Below are 18,918 nucleotides of genomic sequence, written 5' to 3'. Positions count from 1 at the left end.
AGTAAAAATGACAACACACATACATGGAGTTTGCTCACATTTGTAGGAGCCGTTCTTTTGCAAGGCTTCCCTCACCACACCATGTCAATGACTCTCCAGTCACCATCCCCAACCTATCTTTGCCTTGATGTCTACATTCCTTTCCCTTGAATCCTAGAGGCTACAGCTGCATGTGAGCATTCCAAATGTCTAAATCTAAATAGCCAATTTCTTTCTTTTTTTTTTTTTATTTATTTCCAGCATAACAGTATTCATTATTTTTGCACCACACCCCGTGCTCCATGCAATCCGTGCCCTCTATAATACCCACCACCTTCTCATATCATGCATTTCCCTTACTTATTTCTTAAGCATCTTAAAGCTTTTGAGCACTTCCACCAGAAAATAGGCAAAGACAATGAGGCAGTATACGTGACTGTAAGTTACAGCACTGAAAAAAAAAATGCCTCGGACAAGACATCCTTTATGATTCATTAAACTCCTTGACTGATTCATTTGACTTCTCTATGTAACTCCTTCAAAAAATATTAACACAAACCATACGCATTGTAAAAATAAGAAGTTTGACTTTGGATTCCAAAGACCAAATTAAAGAATAAATTAATAAAACAATAGAGTATTTATTTTCAGAAATTTGCAATTGTAAATTCATTCTACACCTTTTTGAGATGCAAATCTTCTACAATACAGGAATGTTTTCCTTAAGGTCCTGGGAGCCATCCCTTTGAAACATAAGAACTAAAAAGGATAGGTCCCCTGTCCCCCATCTCAGTGGAAGGGTAGGAGCCTGACTTCAATAAGCAGACCAATAGGAAACATAGATGGCCTAATCACACTGAACAGATTCCCTACCCCATCCTCCAGGTTGGTTGTTTTGTTTCTGTTTTTGTTTTGTTTTTGTTCTTGTTTTCCTATTACCTTACCCCCTTGTTTAAAAACCCTCCCACCTTTTGTTTCCAGGGAATTAAGTTCAGTCTCTCTGCCTTATTGCAACATCTTAGCCCCTACTGTAGTGGTCTTGGATACAGTCTTTCTTTCCATTTTTAAACAAGTATCTAATGCAGTTTTTCTTTCATAGTATTATAGCAGGAGCTGAGAAAGATGCAGAAGACATGCAAATACTATTATCAACCTATAGAGTTTATAATCTGTTTAATAAATTAAAATACACAAAAGAATTAATGAAAAAATAAGAGGAATAAAGGTTCTGTAAAAGAAGTCAATATGATTTGAAAATAGTCTGTAAATGAAATCATTAATGCCTATGTAAACCCAAAGGTAATATTGTCCAAAGGGCATCTCTGACTTTCCCATTGACTATTCTTTAACTTAAGCAGGTTCTTAATAATATCTGTCCATTCTTGGGGTGCCTGGGTGACTCATTTGAGCTGCTGACTCTTGATTTTGTCTCAGGTCATGATCTCGGGTTCTGCTTTGGGCTCTAAGCAGAGAGTCTGGCTGAGGACTTTCTGGGTCCCTCTCCCTTTACCCCTACCCTCACTTGCAAACTCTAAATAAATAGATAAGTCTTTAAAAGTGATAATATCTGTGCATCCTTTATCTATGAAATAGGGGGAGTCGCTGACTTACCTATGTTATAAAACTTAAAAATTGCCAATAATTATTGAGCACTTAGGATTGGGCAGGTGTTATGTTCTAAAATGCCTTACCTGGATAAATCCTTTGATTCTCACAACTGTAGGTATAACGGTTTTCATCCTTATTTTACATGGGAAGAAACTGAGGCACAAAGTTGATAAATATCTTGATCAAAAGTATCATCTCATGAATGGCTGTCCTGAAGTGAAAATCCAAGCACCAAACCCTACCACTTACTTAAATCTGTGAAAGTGCTTTCAAATCACAAAAGCCAAATAGATGGAAAATGAATAAATATAAAAAGAAATGAATGTCCGCCCTGAGAAAAAGGGAAAACTTAGTTGATTTCTGAAATTTCTCTGATTTTATGCATTCTGGTATGTGGGGAATAATAAACATAAACTCTATAAATTATAATTTCCTGTTCCACCTTCCAGTTTCTACATTCTAAAAGAACACAAATCTGTCTCTTTTTCTTACTTAAAATGCTGCTTAAATATCTATGCTCTTGGATCAGAAGCATCATCTCTCGTGAATGTTTTTCTTCATAATACTGAGAAGGACAGATGGGAATTCGTGCCTTCTCTCCACTGAAAGCAACAGGGAGAAAGCCTTGGAGCTGTGAACCCTTCCTTTTGGTTACTCTGCCTGGCCACCCGCCCATCGCAGCCTCTTGGATCTCTCCCTGAGAGCTTTGATGGCAGCTATTCTGAAGGTCAGGTCTGTGCTCCACACATCTGTCACTATATTCCTTGTGATTTTCAGGCAGAAGACTGGTAGAATTGAGCTGGGTTATTGATAAATATTGATAGTTGTGTATAAAAATGTACCAGTGCATATGAGCTTGTTCTGATGTGGGAGGGATTTCTGTTCTCTTGACTCCTCTCTTCTGCTCTTTGCTTCTCAGTTATTTGCATACTTGTTAACACACATCCTGCAGGGCAAGCAAGGACAGGAGAGCTATGGAAACTTAAATGAAACCATTCAGGTAGATCTGTAAATAAGGGTCCGATAGGACCAAGCTAGAAATGACAGACTTCTGCTGTTTGACTTTTGGTTGTGGGGCAATAAGGAATTTTCCTCTTTATATTGTTCTTGTCTTGTATATTTCTCATAATTGTGAATAAAATAAACATAACACTTTGCAAATATAGTAAATGTTAGCTTCTTTTTTCAGTAAAGCGTTAGCTATTCACTATCTTTGAAAATATGAGCAAAACATGCAGTTTCTCTATATGTTCATTATTGATTTTATCTGGATGCCAAGTATTGGATCAACCCTAGAAGTCTAGAAGAAAACCATTTAACCATCGATTCAACAGACATTAGTTGAGCTGCTCAAAAGTTGTCTCTTGCTCTTATAGATTATTTGTAGCATTAACAAGAATTACTGTTCATGTATTATTGAGTACAAACTTTCTAAGCACCTGATATGCTCCCAGTTACAAGTGGTACATGATGTGGTACTCAGCTTACTTGAACGAAGTTGTTACATCAAAGAAGCAGCAAGATGACCCGTCTTATCAATGTAGGTTATTTATCCTATATAAATTCTTACTCCTGCATATATTTGCTGCCTGGCTAGCAAGATGATTGATAGGTAGGTAGGTAGAGGATACATGTATATAAGATAATAGTATTGTATAAATGTAAGACAGCTCAGATTAAAAAAACCCAAGAGCATACAAAAAAACATACAAGCTATAAAATGAGTGTTCTAAGAATGAGATTTCTGGAGATCAATGTTCATAGGGTGAGTCAAAGAAACTAAAAAGTAGATAAGGTATAGCAATTTTGCTTTCAAGCCTAACCACAATATGACCTCCCAGAGAATCTAAATGCTTCAGTTATAAGATGGACAGCCTTATATGTAGGGCTTAGGGGAAGTGGAATCTTCTCTGTACTCCTGGGGAAAAGTACAGACACAGATTAAGGAAGATTATTTCTAGGGAGCCAGGAAAGTGAATGATCCTCAGGAGCCAAAGACAGAAAGAAGGTGAGAAACAGGGCAGTCACCAGTGCATACAGCCAGTCATAGATGATCAATCACCAACTAGTGCAACAGCCAGATTATTCCAGGAACTAAACTCACACTTACAAAGACTATAGATTCTAGTATTTGGAATGTGTTTAAGTGTCATTCCTTTGGTTCTAAATATTAGTGCTTTACTAAATAAATGCTTTACTAAACAAATGCTTAACATACATCCTATAGGACAAGCCAGGACAAGGAGAGCTATGTAAACTTAAATGAAACCAGATTCTAACACTGTAAGTGGAATTAATTGTGTGACATGTATACATGTCACTCAAAATACCCAAGAAATTAAGAGGAATGTGAAGATTAGTGAGGGCTGGAGTGGCTGGGGGAGGCTTCACGAATGAAACGGAGCCTGAACTGGACATTAATGAATGGGCAGAAATGGACTGGCAGAGAGTGGTGAGGGAGAAATTAGGGCAAGAAAAATTCTAGGAGGAAAAGAATGGAAGTGGCAATGACGGAATATCAAGGTAAGTAGAAGGAAACGAGGCTTTTTACATGGATTGATCCAAATTATAGTTGGCCCGTGCAATCTTAAATGCGCTCCTGAATTCCAACTTCAAGAGTAACAAAATTATATGACTTACTCAACTCAAGTGACAAAGTTTATTCTAGTTGAAGTAAAAATGTTGACTTTTTAGTTGTTTTTTTTTTTTTTTTAATTTTGCAGGGGCTGAACAGAAAGGATGATGGAGTACACAGCTTGAGTGAGGCCTACATTGAAATGTATGTGTTCAGAGTTACATCAAGCACTATTTAGTTCTGCCTAAAGCCTTCCATGGGCAACTGTGAGGAAAAGAGTGGGTCCGAAGAGCGAGAAGAGAGCACTCAATAGTTCTTCCCTAGGTTTTCTCAAACATCAGGCAAGTCTCACAGAACACGTGACACTGTATTATCAATGCGGACTTCACATTAAGAATAGTTTATGTGTGAACATTTAATGGACAGAGACAAAAATGTCATATCTTCACATCCAACGGAAGGTGGCAATTCGGTTCTGGCAAGGTCATTTATTATTCCCTTTTGGGTAATATATTAAGGATATTTGTTCCTTGAATCTTTGATCAATCATAACTCCACATCCATGTACTCTTAGTTGTTCAAGGAAAACTTTCCGGGGAAGAACATTTCAAAGAATTAACACTGGCAAAGCCATATTTTCCTTGTTCACTACTCAATTACGATGAATGTGGTTGTACATATACAATCCATCCATAGTTATAAACTCCTATTTCACCTTATCATATCTCCCCAGACCCCTTTTGCGTATCTAAATTGTACAGTGTATATCTAAGTCTCTTAAAGCCAAACTCAATATATAGTCTCAGCATAGAGCCTTCCTTGCCAATTCCCATCTTCACTAATCTCTCCCTCTAGAGATTATTTAACCTTAAAATAGAATGAAAGATTAAGGCAACAGAGCAGTATGGTTTATGAACTCAGGTAATGGATTTAGATAGACTTGAGTGTGGACCATTGTTCTGCTATTTTCTTTATGCTATCAGGCAAATTACTTAATCCCCCCTTAGCCTCAATTTTCTCTCTGTTAAAATGAGAACAAGAGCAATCCTCAAGAATGTTATATGAATTGAATGAGATATTTTCCAATATGCTCTGCATGGTGCTTGACTGTAAACTCTCAATAAATACAAGGTATCTTTGGTAATAGTGAAAATAATATTACTATTAGTCAACCAAAACAGAGGAATTTTTAAAAAATGGAATGACAATGTTTGATACTTACTGTGACTACAATGCTTTTTTTGTCAATAAAAATTCTAGTTATCCTTTAATACTCTGTTCAAATCTTACATCTATCATTAAGACTGTCTCAAGTACCTCAGTAACCATTACTCTCCTTTGAAATGTCCCACTATTCAGAAGAAGGTACACCAAATTTTAATATGATTTATTGAATACACAATGTGCTTTGAATTCCAACACACATATGCTTGAAACCCTTCTCTAATTTCCTAGTCATGTATCATTAGATGAGTATCTATAATTGGTCAAATACTTAGGACTTTCCAAATTCCAAATGGGAGGATCCAAAAGAAGTTTTAAGTTTGTAAAGTAAGTTACATATTTGCTTTAACATTTAATTCTAAATTTAGTAATAGATTCAAAAGGAATTATTAAATAAAATAATGTACTTATTCCTTTCTCATATTTTATAAAAACATATCTTAATTCTTCAAAATCATCTTTGACATCAGTATCTTATAAATAGAAGTATTTATTAGGTCATTAAACACTGTTTTCCAGATCTGATTGAGACACTGCACTTTCAAAATTTCTGAAAAATGCAGCCAGTGGAAATTTTACTTCAAGTCTCAAGTTTTATTTGCAAAGCTTTGGCACAGTTGATTTTTGATTCCATTAGTTTTGTAGGAATAACTGGGATCCTAATGATTTACTGTACTGGTTTTCTAAGTGATTTTCAGAAGTTTTGTTTGTACTCATCCCCATTATTTGAAATCATTATTAAATTTAAGTTTAATTTCTTGGCATTAAGTGTTTTTCTGCACAATTTTATCTCTATAAATGTTTAACACTAGCTGTGACTGAGGTTTTTCAAGCTAGGGTGTCTTCCTCATATGCCATTTTCTTGTGAAAAATAAGGAAATTTGAGAGAGTACTCCAAATTTTGAGCACAACTGCAGAAATCAACCATAAGGCTATTCCTTTTTTAAGGGATAGTTTCATATCTGAGCATATGTGGAACTTACCTTCCTTGAGCTTCAGCCATCTTACTTCTAAAATGGTGCTATCTGCATCTACAGTTAGGATCATTAACTAAATGAGATGGTGTGTAGAACACCTGGTATTGTGTCTAGCACATTTTGCCTTTTTTATACATTTTAGAATTATAAGGAATCACAATTATCATCAAAGAATACAGATGCCCGGATAATTTGCCCAAAGCAAGGCAACTAAAATGAGAAGCCAAGTTTCCCAAATCTATATTCAGCTCACCCTTGGGTAAGCATTCAAAATGCCTTTTTTAAACTGAATATACTATGGATGAGAGTAAATCATTTCAGAACTAGATTAGTGGAATACTAATTTGTAGCAAATTTTTTAAAAGATGAAAAGAGAGGTGAGTGGCCCCAATCTCTGGCATATGGGGGTTAAAAAAAATGTCAGTGATCAGGAATTTGTCACAGAAATGTAACTGGCAAGGAGACAATACAGTGACAATTATGTTATCTGTGAGGACTTTTTGTTTGGTAGTTGCTTGATTCCTGCTAGTGTAAGTTTTAGGTTTCCAGTACACAAAAGATCTAAATTTATTCTGATCATGTTTGACCTTTCAAATAAGAAGAGTTTTCTAATCAAAATTGTTTAATTAGATATCTGCCTTTCATATGTACTGTTATTTACTTGAGGCATTTAAAAATTGATTCAGTATTCCAGAAGTAAATATATTTATAGAAGAATTTTATATCACTGTAATTATATCTTTGTAACTAGTTGAGTATATGTTACTAATAGAAATTAAATTTACTCATTAAAATACATACATAACTATCAAAACATACAGATATTAAAATGTAAATGGATGTTTATTTAAATGTGTTTGCCTTTGTCTGCTGGTTCACACAGCAGTTTGGCAATTAGATGGAGTCCCAAGCACTAAGTCTCAAGACTGCCGATCATCCTGTTTCATCACTTGTGGTAATTATCCCCGGTCTTTTATGTGAACTTTTTGCTATAGTCAGATAGAGCTTCTCATTTTTACTCACACATTCTTCTAAAAAATTCTCATTATTATGACTTTGTGTTTCACTGAAAAGACTATCACTTTTCTTTCCATCCATCAAACTTGATTTTTCAGATCCATTCTTATCATTCCAGACAACGTCCCAATCACCCCATATTGTCTTACCCCCATCTTGTTCAGAGTTCATACAGCTCTTATTGTCATAATAGACCAGGTAGAATTTCTGAGAAGGAAACCTGAGAGGTCATGAAAATTATCAGTGGGAAGACTGGAGCCCCAAAGGGCAAAACGAAATTTCCAGATAAGGAGAATATGTTCATTTTAGCCTGTGTTGCTTGTGCTTTTGATGTTTCATCTGAGAAATTGCCACAATCAATGTCAATGAGCTTTTTCCCTATTTTCCTCTAGGAGTCTTGTTACAGTTTCAGGTCTTACATCTAAGTCTCTACTATTTTGAGTTAATTTTTGTGAGCAGTGTAAGATAAGGATCAGGACCCCACTCTTAAAAATTACTGAAAATCCTGTAGTTCTTTTTATCATAGGGGTTATACCTTAGTATTTCCGTATTATAAATTAAAACAGACTTTAAAATATTAATCCATTTTAAAAAATAATAAACCCCATTAAGTGTTGACATAAATAACTTTGATGAAACAAAATAACTAATTTACAAAACAGAATTTGGTGAGAATAGTATTTTTTTTTTTTTTACATTTTTTTTTTTTTTAAAAATCCATGTGTCTTAATGAGAGACAGGTTTTCATACCTGCTTCTTGGATGGCTAATTTTATGTGTAGAGTAGGCTAAGAAATATGTGGTAAAACATTATCTCTGATGTGTCTCTGAGGGTGTTTCTGAAAAAGATTAACATTTACATCAGTAGACTGAGTAAAGAAGATCCACCCTCACCACATTCAACTGGGCATCACCCAATCCAATCCCTTGAGACTGAACAGAACAAAAAGAAGAGGAAGGGTGAAGTTGTTCCTTTTGCTTGAGATGGGATATCCATCTTCTCCCTTCAGATGTTGGACTGCTACTTGTACCATAGTATCTTCTTATTCTCAGGCTTTCAGACTCAAACTGGATTATACTACCCACTTCCCTGGCTCTCCAGCTTTCAGATAGTAGACAAAAACCCTGACTGATAAAGCTCCTAATTCCTTATTTGCCAATATGTTATTTGGTTAAAGTATATAAAGAAAATCTGGGCTCACACAGATATATAGTTGGGAGGGGAAAAAAGTACTCTTTTTCTGGATAGAATACTTTTTGTACATATTGTACATGTAACCTTTTGGTACTATATCAGAAGTTGCAAAGAGTATTTCTTTTTTCTTCTTCTTTTTTTTTTAATGATATATATCTAAGTAATTTTATTTATTTTTTAAAAAGCTAAAAAGATGTATATTATGTTATGTTAGTCACCATACAGTACACCATTAGTTTTTGATGTAGTGTTCCATGCTTCATTGTTTAGGTATAATATCCAGTGCTCCATGTAATACATGCCCTCCTTAATACCCATCAACCAGGGCTCACTGATCTCCCCTTCCCCTCCTCTCTCAAACCCTCAGTTTGTTTCTCAGAGTCCATTATTTTTCATGGTTCATCTGCCCCTCTGATTCCCCCCCACACTTCATTTTGCCCTTCCTTCTCCTAATGTCCTCTATGCTACTCCTTATTTCCACAAATAAGTGAAACCATATGATAACTGACTTTCTCTGCTTGACTTATTTCACTTAGCATAATCTCTCCTGTCTCACCCATGTTGATGGAAAAGTTGGATATTCATCCTTTCTAATGGCTGAGTAATATTTCATTGCATATATTAACTGCATCTTCTTTATCCATTCGTTTGTTGAAGGGCATCTTGGCTCTTTCCACAGTTTGGCTATTGTGGACATTGCTGTTATGAACATTGGGGAGCATATGGCCTTTCTTTTCACTACATCTGTATCTTTGGGATAAATACCCAGTAATGTAATTGCTGGGTCATAGGGTAGCTCAATTTTTAATTTTGGGGGGAACCTCCACACTGTTTCCAAAGTGGTTGCACCAACTTGCATTCCCACAATGCAAGTTGTGGGAAGGGGTTCCCCCTTTTCCACAACCTCTCCAACATTTGTTGTTACTTGCCTTGTCAATTTTTTGAATTCTAACTGGTGTAAGGTGGTATCTCAATGTGGTTTTATTTTAATTTCCCTGGCTAATGATGATGAACATTTTTTCATGTGGCTTTCAGTCATTTGTATGTCTTCTTTGGAGAAGTGTCTGTTCATCTCTTCTGTCTTTTTTTTTTTTTTTTTTTTTTTTTGCTTGATTAATTTTTGGTTGACTTTGAGAAGTTCCTTATAGATCTTGGATATCAGCCCTTTGTCTGTAGTGTCATTTGCAAATATCTTCTCCCATTCCATGGCTCTTTGTTTTGTTGACTGTTTCCTTTGCTGTGCAAAAGCTTTTTATCTTGATGAAGTCCTAATGTTCATGCTTGCTTTTGTTTCCCTTGCCTTTGGCAATGTGTCTTGAAAGAAGTTGCTGTGGCTGATGTCCAAGAGGTTACTGCTAGTGTTCCTCTCTAGGATTTTGATTGATTCCTGTGTCACATTGAGTTCTTACATCCATTTTGAGTTTAACCTTGTGTATGGTATAAGAGAATGGTCAAATTTCATTCTTCTGTATATAGTTGTCCAATTTTCCCAGCACCATTCACTGAAGACATGGTCTTTTTTCCACTGGATATGTTTTCCTGCTTTGTTGAAGATTATTTGACCATAGAGTTGAGGGTCCATATCTGGTCTCTCTATTCTGTTCCATTGGTCTATGTGTCTGTTTTTGTGCCAGTACCTTGCTGTCTTGGTGGTCACAGCTTTGTAATGTAGCTTGAAATCAGGCAACGTGATGCCCCTAGCTTTTTATTTTTCAACATGCCCTTGGTAATTTGGGGTCTTTTCTGGTTCCATACAGATTTTAAGATTTTTTCTTCCAGCACTTTGAAAAATGTCACTGATATTTTAATCAGGATAGTGTTGAAAGTATAGACATTTGAACAATGTTTATTTTTCCAATCCATGAGCATGGAATGTTTTTCCATCTTATGTCTTCTTAGATTTCTTTCATGAATGTTCTGTAGTTCCTAGAGTATAGATCCTTTAACTCTTTGGTTAGTTTTATTCCAAGGTATCTTGTGGTTTTTGGTGCTATTGTAAATGGAATTGATTCTCTAATGTCTCTTTCTACAGTTAATTGTTAGTGTATAAGAAAGCAACTGATTTCTGTGCATTGATTTTGTATCCTGCCGCATTACTGAATTGCTGTATGAATTCTAGTAATTTGGGGGTGGAGTCTTTTGGGTTTTCCACATAAAGTAACATGGCATCTGTGAATAGAGAGAGTTTGACTTCTTTTCTGTCAATCTGAATACCTTTTATTTTTGCTGTCTGATTGCTGTTGCTAGGACTTCTAGTAGTATGTTGAACAATAGGGATGAGAGTGGGCATTCTCATCATGTTCCTGACCTTAAGAGAAAGGCTGTCAGCTTTTCCCCATTGAGAATGATATTCATTATGGGTTTTTCATAGATGGGTTGTATGAAATTGAGTAATGTTCCCTCTATCTTAAACTCTGAAGAGTTTTAATCAGGAAAGGACACTGTATTTTGTCAAATGCTTTTTCTATGTCAGTTGACAATTGTCTTTTCTCTTATTTATGTGTTCTGTCACATTGATTGATTTGTCAATGTTGAACCACCCTTGTAATCCAGGGATAAATCCCATCTGGTCATGGTAGATAATCCTTTTAATGTACTGTTGGATACTATTAGCTAGGATCTTGTTGAGAATCTTGGTATCCATATTCATTAGGGATATTGGTCTGAAATTTTGCTTTTTGATTGGGTCTTTGCATGGCTTTGGGACTAGGGTAATGCTGGCCTCATAGAGTGAGTCTGGAAGTTTTCCTTCTGTTTTTATTTTTTTGAATCAGCTTCAGGAGAATAGGTAGTATTTCTTCTTTGAATGTTTGGTAGAATTCCCCAGAGAATCTGTCAGGTCCTGGACTTTTGTGGGAGGTTTTGATCACTGCATCAATATCATTACTGGTTATTGGTCTATTCATATTGTCAATTTCTTCCTGTTTCAGTCTTGGTAGTTTATAAGTTTCCAGAATACATCTGTTCCTTCCAGGTTGGCTAATTTATTGGCAAATAGCTGGTGATAATTTCTAATGATTGTTTCTGTTTCCTTGGTGTTAGTCATGATCTCTCCCCTTTCATTCATAATTTTATTAATTTGGGCCCTTTCTCTTTTCTTTTGGATAATTCTGGCCAGTGGCTTATTAATTCTTAGTAATTCATATTAATTCTTATTATTCTTTCAAAGAATCAGCTTCTAATTTCATTGATATGTTCTACTGTATTTCTGGTTTCTAACTCACTGATATCTGCTCTAATCTTAATTATTTCCCTTCTCATGCATGGGTTAAGCTTAATTTGTTGTTGATTCTCCAGATCCTCAAGGTGTAAGTATAGTCTGTGTATTCAGGATTCTTCTATTTTTTTGAGTGAAGCTTCAATGGCTATGTATTTCCCCCTCAGGAGCGCCTTTGCTGCAATAGGTTTGGGACCGATGTGTCTTCGTTCTCACTGGTTTCCATGCATTGTTTAAGTTCTTCTTTGATTTCCTGATTGACCCAAACATTCTTAAGTAGGGTGGTCTTTAGATTTCAAGTGTTTTAATTTTTTCCAAACTTTTTTTTGATTGAGTTCCAGTTTCAAATCACTGTGGTCTGAGACTATGGAAGGATAACTCTCATTTTTTTGGTATTGATTGAGAACTGATTTGTTCCACAGTATGTGATCTATTCTGGAGAAGGTTCCATGTGCATTTGAGAAGAATGAATATTCTGTTATTTTAGGGTAGAATGTTCTGTATATATCTATGAGGTCCATCTGGTCCAGTGTGTCATTCAAAGCTTCTGTTTCTTGATTTTTTTGCTTAGGTGATCTGTCTAAATCTAATTTGTCTGATATGAGAATCACTACCCCAGCTTTCTTTTGAGGTCTGTTGGCATAAAAGATGGTTCTCCATCCTTTCACTTTCAGTCTGGATGTATCTTTAGGTTCAAAATGAGTCTCTATTAGACAGCATATGGATGGGTCCTATCTTTTTATCCAATCTGCAACCCTGTGCCATTTTATGGGTGCATTTAGGTCATTCACATTTTGTAGAAGCCCCCCTGCCCTTAATATTTCTTGCAGGGCTTGTTTAGTGGTCATATATTCTTTCAGTTTCTGCTGGTCCTGAAAGCTCCCTTATCTCTCTATTCATTCTGAATGACAGCCTTGCCAGATAAAGAATTCTTGACTGCATATTCTCATGAATATGTCTTGCCAGCCCTTTCTGGCTTGCCAGGTTGCTGTGGACAGGTCTGACATTTTTCTGATGTTTCTCCCTCTGTATATAATGAATCTTTTCCCCCTAACTGCCCTTAAGATGGTTTCCTTGGTTCTAAAATCTGCGAGTTTTACTATTACATGCTGGGGCATTGGTCTTTGTGATCTTGGGAGGGGACCTCTCTGCCTCTAGGACACGAATGTTTGTTTGATTCCCCAGATTAGGGAAGTTTTCAACTATGATTTGCTCAAATATGTATTCTTGTCCTCTCTCTCTACCCCCCTCAGGGATCCCAGTAATTCTGACATTAGAATGTTTCATGACATCATTTATTTCTCTAATTCTGTTTTCACGGATTTTAAGCTGTTCCAGGCCTCCAGCTGTTCCTTCTTTTCTATCAGTTTGTCTTCTGGATCACCAATTCATTCTTCCAATTCATTTACTGTAGCCATTAGAATATCTAGATTAAATGAGATCTTATCGATAGCATTTTTAAATTCTACCAGATCAGCTCTCATTTCTACCCTTAAGAGAATCTATGTTGCCATTAATAGTTTTCTTCATCCTAGTTGTTGTCTGCAAACTGTTACCCTGAAGTCTATTTCCGACATCTTGCTTATATTCATATCCATGAGTTCTGTGGCAGAGGTCACAGTCTCTGAGCTTTTCCTATGTTGGGGGTTCCTCCTCTTAGTCATTTTGTTGAGGGGTGGTTGATGGAATGTACAGAATCCAAATTATTAACCACAACCCAAGCAAGATGCACCTGTTTTATAGGTGGTGACCTTAGGGTTGTCAGCGTCTTGTTCTTCCAGCCTTTCTTCTGGGGGAGGGATCTGCCACACTGTTACTGAGGCAACCCTGTTTGGACAGAGTTTCCCTGCCCTCTGTGGGGGGAGAATGGGCTCAGTGAAAACTGTTTTTTTTTTGTGTGTGTGGTTTTTGCTCTCTGGCAGTTTTCCTCGCTCCCCCCACCCCCACAAATCAGAGCAGAAGTGACCGTATCCAAACCTCTGTCTCAGAATAGAGATATTGCAGTCTGCCCCTCAGCTCTCCAGGCCACAGTGTTCCCACTTCTGTCTCTGCTACCCCAAACCTCAGCATTCTGGGTTTGCACCCCACAGCAGCACTCCCAGCCCTCCTTTTCAGGTCCAGGCATGTCTCTGCCCTTTGTACTTCTAAAACTGCCAGCCACCCCCAGTTTTCATGCTTGCATTTGTAGGTCCAGGTTTCAGCACCCTAAAGTCCTTTCCTTGCTGCTAACAGTCTGCGAGTCTTTGCCTGGTCCCCAGTGGAGGAGGCTTTTGCACTCCAGTGGCTCAGGAGCCCCAAGGCTTCCTCCCCCTCCCATTTATCTTCCAATATCTGCCCACAGAATCACAGTTCCATGCCTCATACCTCAACACCAACTGCCTGAGCTATTCTGTTTGTAGAGATCCAGATATATTCTTCTTATATCACAGGCTGATTTTGTGGGTGTTCAGAATGGTCTGGTAGATAACCATCTCAATTCAGGGAAACAGTTGAAATAGGGTCCCCTACTTCTCTGTCATCTTTGCGCCTCTCCAGAAGAAGTAGTTTCTTAAAGGTTAGTTGCAATGGGTAAATTTAAGATGACATCAATAAACTCATTACATTTAAAATTAAAATCCATTGGTCAATCTTGAATTTTGAATGAATTTTTTTTTTTATTTTTATTCATCTGAGAGAAAGAGAAAGAGAACATGAGTGCGGGGAGGAGCAGAGGGGGAAGCAGACTTCTCTCTGAGCAGGGGGCCAAATATGGGGCTTGATGCCAGGACCCTGGGATCATTACCTGAGTCATAAGCAGACACTTAGCTGACTGAGCCAACCAGACACCCTAAATGAATCTTTATCCATAAATTGTTTTTTGAAAACTCCTACAACTTTCATTTGGAAATAGTTTATAAACAAACTGAATTACTAAATGTTGACACATTTCATTATAAGCTGTCAAGAAGCCAGATTCATTAACATTGCCATTGATTTCATGAGAAAAGTTTTTAAGTGTTGGACAGCTAACCAGGTTCATATTATACATACAGATTTTCCAAAATACTGATTTTCATTTGAAAGTTTGATAATACTATCATTTGTTTTTCTTGAAGTAACAAGCTCATTCATTTGCTTTTGAGAAAATATATAAGTCTGAATAGCTGTATTTTGTCAGTCAGACATTATGGCAAGTAAAAAGTGATTTTTCTATGAACAGAGTGGTGAATTTAGTATGCCACTGGATTGCCCAAGTGCTTTTCCTGGATCTAACCATCTAACATAACTATGGGACAGAAGTACTTTATGTGCATATACCATTTTTTTCATAGAGAATATTAAAGACATATTTTCAAGGGTAGAAATTTAACATTTCTACTAATTCACAAAAGACATTCTTAAATGAAACTGGTATATTTTTACTACAAGTGGTGGTGATCAAGAATAAATAAAAATTACTAATATAATTTGGTACCGCACCAGCAGCTTTATCAATTATAATTTCAGTACTGTCAGTGCAAATGTCAACACACTGAGAAAATGAAGAACTGAGAACACTAAAACAGTTTATAAAAAGAATTTTGACATTAAGGATTCTCTGACTAGGTGCCAGCAATTCCCCAGTGGTCAATGTACCATGCTTTGAGAGCCACCAATGCCACTACTTTGGCCAAAATTTGTTTTCTATAGCCAACAGCAGTACCAGAAGTTTTATACACTCAGAAAACAATTATCTCCTCCTTTTAAACCCAGGAATGCTATTTATAAGGTCTCCAAGTAGCATGAGTTTCCCTAGTGTTTGCTTTCTATTCTACAACTGTTAATCACCTGAGCTACCAACTCAGGGTCAAGCACAGACTCATAAATTGACAAGTGGCTAATGACTATTATTATCTTGACTGTAACTCATTTTTCCATAGAATCACTTTGACGCAACTATCAAATCGCCACCACAAAGTCCTTCATATCAGTTTTGGAAATACATAGATGTATGTATTATAAAGACATTTTTTAAAGCACTTTTCCCCCCATCTTTCCTCTTAAGATTATTTATTCAAGAAGGATGACACTCTTTTGCACAATACCAGGCAGCCTTTCAAAAAGAAGCAGAATACCAGGAAAAGGAAAAGAGAACAAAAATATAATGAAGAGTGAAAATATATCTACCTGATAGTTGATCGTAATGCATTCCAAATACCTATGCAAAATTAAATAAAAATATTCTAGGAGTGGAGATATGGAGAGCTACATATGTTAGTGAATATTTTTAATTGTGTTTAAGATGAAAAAACAAAAGTGAAACCCCAATTCTCAATAATCTCAAAGTCTTAGGAAAATAGTTTATTGTGTCACCACTAAAGTAGCCTGTCGATGAGGTAGTTCTAAAGATTCTTCACTTTATTGTATATGAGTTGTCAGGTTAATAATGACTATAACAAAGGCCTATTTTCTGAGATGAGAGGGAAAGAAGTAAACCCATTTGTCAGGTAGTTCAGAAGGCTGTATGGAGTATTTAATATAAATGACTCGACATGAGTTCTCCCTAGAGTCCCCATATAAGATGTTTCTTCACTCCCTGCATGTTCTTGCTTGGAAGATTACAGTTTAGAAAAACAAAACAAAAATAATCAGGAAAACTGTAACAGTCTGCAGTGTCTTATTGGGAATTTCTCCATTGCCTTGTCCTACATATTTTTGTGTGTGAGTTTTACTATTGAACACATTGTTTTTCTTTTTAATGAAATGTTCTTCTTTTGTTTTTCTTTTCTTTTTTAATTTTTTTTTTGAAATGTTCTTCTATTTCCAAGAGATTCCAAGAGATAGCTGTCATATGCCACATGAATAGGGCAGATATGGCTGCAAAGGTTTATTGGGTTTATGAGCCATAATATTGAGATATTTAACATTTTGTATTAAAATGTAATTCCGCCTATCACATTAGAAGATAGTTAAAAGGGTGAAAAACTGAATTAAAAGGGAGAAAAACCTGAACTCCAGATTAATTTCTTGTTAATAATAGGATTTATCAAAATTGCATTAATTTCGGCTTTTATTCAAAAGTCTAATTCTACCCTTTCTGCCTTCCTGTGCAAAACTGTAGTAAAAGTCATGTTTTGTTAACTGCATTTTCCTCCTCCAAAGTAATAGCTCATTATTGAATATTCTTATCCAAATAGCAGGGAAAGTTTGGGAAACTCTCCTTCCACTTGATCATCCTCACTGTAAACTTAGAGCCCTCCAAAAGAATATGTGTTTTAACATTCATCTTTTCATTGGTTTCCAATGTCTCTTAAAAATGGTTTGAATTGACTTTAGTAGTAAGCCAACCTGGTGTACTCTAAGTAGTTTCTTTAAATGTGTAGGTTAGAGGGGGAAGCAGCTACTTATTAAATAAAAAATTCATCTCTTGACTTTAATTTTTTCTGTAAAATGATCCTAATCAAATTTTCTAAGTACTTTTGTCCATGGTCCCCAACATCAATTCTCCATTTAAATGGAACTATTTCAGGGGGGAGCCGCAAGATAGCAGAATAGTCAGAGACCTAAATATCCTCAGGTCCCAGGAGTTCAGCTAGATAGTTATCAAACCATTCTAAATACTTACAAACGCAACAGGAGGTCGAAGAGAAGAAGAGTAGCAATGCTAGGAACAGAAAATCGGCCACTTTCTGGAAGGAAGGACATAGGGAGAAGTAAATCCGAGGTGATATAAGGGCAGAGAGACTGCGGGGGAAAGTGCCAACTCCTGGCAAGCAGTAGAGCAGTGGAGCACAAAATCAGAACTTTTAGAAGTCTGCTCCTCTGAAGGATATCACTCCAGAGGCTAAGTGAGGGTTGGAGCCCTTGTGGGAACAGTGGTCTCAGGACCCACGGGGTCACAAAAAGACCAGGGGGTTCTGAGTGTGGCAGAGCTCCCGGTATTGGAGCAGAGAAGCCAGCTGCAGAGACAGCCGAGGAGTGGGCTCTCAGCTCAGGGTTTCCTTAAACCATAATCCAAGGCACAGTCAGGCAACTGTTCTTCTAGCAGTGACCCCACAAATGGCAGATCCGGGGAGAACCCCTCCTTCCTCCTCTGGGAGGGGCAGTGCAGGGACATACTGCAGAAATCTGCTGGGTCTGGAGACTCCAAATGGGACCATGCACCAGAGATAGAAATGCTTGGTAACAGGTCAGGTGAGCAAGGAGCACAGCCAGAGAACAGAGAGAGAGGAGGGATGGACTGCTTTTCTCTGAGGGTACATTGAGGAGTGGGGCCTAGAGCTCTTGGGTCCTATGGGGCCGGAGATTGGGAGGCCACCATTTTCACCCCCGTCTTTCAAAGCTGTACAGAAAGCATTCAGGGAACAAAGCTACTAAGAGCAAAATTGAGCAGATTACCTAGGTGGCCCCTGGCAAAGGTGATGCAATTCTGCCTCAGGCAAAGACATTTGAGAAACACTGCAACAGGCCCCTCCCCCAGAAGATCAACAAGAACATCCAGCCAAGATCAAGATCACTGATCAATTAGAACTGCAAAACTTCAGAGCTACAGGAATACAACACATAGAATTCATGGTTTTTGTCCCATTATTCTTTAGTCTTTCAAAGTTAATTTTTTTAAAAATTTTATTTATTTATTTGACAGAGAGAGAGAGAGATCACAAGTAGGAAGAGAGGCAGGCAGAAAGAGAGGGGGAAGCAGGCTGCCTGCCGAGCAGAGAACCCAACGTGGGGCTTGATCCCAGGACTCTGAGATTATGGCCCAAGCCAAAGGCAGAGGCTTAACCCACTGAGCCACCCAGGTGCCCCTCAAAGTTAATCTTTAAATTTTTTTTTTCGTATTCTATTTATTAATAATTTTTCCTCTTTCCTATTTTAATGTTTTTTAACTACTTTATATTATCAAGACCTTTTTAAAAATCTTTTTTAGGGGTGTCTGCATGGCTCAGTGGGTTAAGCCTCTACTTTTGGCTCAGGTCATGATCTCAGGGTCCTGGGATGAAAACCCACCACATTGGCTCTCTGCTCAGCCGAGTCTACTTCACCCTCTCTCTCTACCTGCCTCTCTGCCTATTTGTGGTCTCACTCTTTGTCAAATAACTTAATGAAATCTTTAAAAAAATCTTTTCAAATTTTCATTGTTATAGTCACATTCTATCCCTTCACTG

The 18,918-nt window shown here is 37.0% G+C and overlaps 1 protein-coding gene and 1 long non-coding RNA gene across 3 annotated transcripts in view; one reads left to right on the top strand and one right to left on the bottom strand.

Annotated features, from left to right (window-relative positions):
• RIT2 (Ras like without CAAX 2) overlaps nt 1–18,918 on the bottom strand; it is a 394,146-nt gene that overhangs the window by 39,339 nt on the left and 335,889 nt on the right. The window lies entirely within an intron of this gene.
• The window catches only part of LOC116572423, a 249,813-nt gene that overhangs the window by 216,509 nt on the left and 14,386 nt on the right, over nt 1–18,918 (top strand). Inside the window, exon 6 of one of the 2 annotated variants that reach the window (XR_004278310.1) lies at nt 4,311–4,545. The exons of the other annotated variant lie outside the window; for it this stretch is intronic. This is a non-coding gene — a long non-coding RNA (uncharacterized LOC116572423). Of the gene's footprint in view, nt 1–4,310; nt 4,546–18,918 lie in introns of those variants that run through there. 2 annotated transcript variants of the gene reach the window in all.

This window comes from Mustela erminea, chromosome 13, assembly GCF_009829155.1.
Source record: "Mustela erminea isolate mMusErm1 chromosome 13, mMusErm1.Pri, whole genome shotgun sequence".
Lineage (NCBI taxonomy): Eukaryota > Metazoa > Chordata > Mammalia > Carnivora > Mustelidae > Mustela > Mustela erminea.
The sequence above is the reverse complement of the archived record's forward strand: the minus strand, read 5'-3'. Positions and strand labels throughout refer to the sequence as shown.